Source organism: Meleagris gallopavo, unplaced genomic scaffold (genome assembly GCF_000146605.3).
Source record: "Meleagris gallopavo isolate NT-WF06-2002-E0010 breed Aviagen turkey brand Nicholas breeding stock unplaced genomic scaffold, Turkey_5.1 ChrUn_random_7180001857742, whole genome shotgun sequence".
NCBI classification, from domain to species: Eukaryota; Metazoa; Chordata; class Aves; order Galliformes; family Phasianidae; genus Meleagris; species Meleagris gallopavo.
The window spans coordinates 1-998 of record NW_011123786.1 but is presented as its reverse complement, the minus strand read 5'-3'; the positions used below and the strand labels follow the sequence as shown (position 1 = coordinate 998).

At 62.0% G+C, this 998-nt stretch overlaps 1 long non-coding RNA gene across 1 annotated transcript; it reads right to left on the bottom strand.

Annotated features, from left to right (window-relative positions):
* Positions 1-265: 265 nt before the first annotated feature.
* Positions 266-987, bottom strand: LOC109364446. Its single transcript, XR_002110382.2, has 3 exons — positions 758-987; positions 420-511; positions 266-327 (listed from the first exon to the last, which is right to left on the bottom strand). It is a non-coding gene; the product is annotated as an uncharacterized LOC109364446 (long non-coding RNA).
* Between the last annotated feature and the right edge of the window lie 11 nt (positions 988-998).

Genomic DNA, 998 nt, shown 5'->3' with positions numbered 1-998 from the left:
CCGCGTCAGCAACAGACTCAGGGCCTCCGTGGCTGGCCCCACACCTCTGGGCACAGCCAGCTGGGTCCCGTTCTACAAAGATGCCTAGCAGACAGGGCTCATCTCCTGTGGCAGCACTTTGTCGTGGAGGTGGTTGGAAGGGCTGCGATTGCTTCCCTTGGTCCAGACTAAGCTGGTGTGAGCCCTCCTGGCACAAATCTGCCTGCTCTGGGCAGGTCCTCACCTGCTTGGTGGCCTGTTTGACTGCACGTCTGATGGCAGCAACGGGAGGCCCTCACTTCCCGACAGCCTTAGTCTTGCTACTTCAGAAGTGATGTTGGCAAACGACTGTAGGAGAGGAAAGAGCAGGATCTCATTAGGACAGAAAGGAAAGGAGCATCCCCGGCAGGAATCTGGAAGGAGCCCATGGGGGAACTCACCAAGCATAACTCGTGGACATGAATCCCACTTTCAGACAGCATGTGCCCGAAGGCGTCCGGGTCGACATCTGCCCGGCCACACAGCACACACACTGCAGAGGAGAGAGCAAATGCGAGCAGCGGTGAGCAGCTGGCAGGGCCAGGTGCCCCTGAGGGCCGTCCCCAGGGTCCTGCTGTGTGCCTGCCGTGCCGGCTGGAGGCGGTGGAGGGGAAGGGGCCGTGGCAAGGCCAAGGCAGCCACGGCCCAAGCCGGACCCCCTTGCCAAGGAGCAGAGGGGCCCTTCCAGCACTCCTCTGCCTGTTGGCAGGAGCTGTGCACAGGGATGCTGTGCTCTCACCTGGCGCCTCCGTGCTGGAGGCCTTCCTCTTCCTCTTGGACATGATTGTGCGTTGATAGCGAGCACTGCGAGAGTCCCTGCTCTCTCTGCGCCTCACCAGACCGCACTGACGCTCGGCCTGAGCCCGGCAGCCTTTGCTCTGCTCCAAGCTTCACGCGTCACAATGGCCGCTCTGTGACACCCACTGTGACATCACGGTCACCGCCTCACAGAGGGTGTGGGCGCGGGCCCTCAAGCAAGA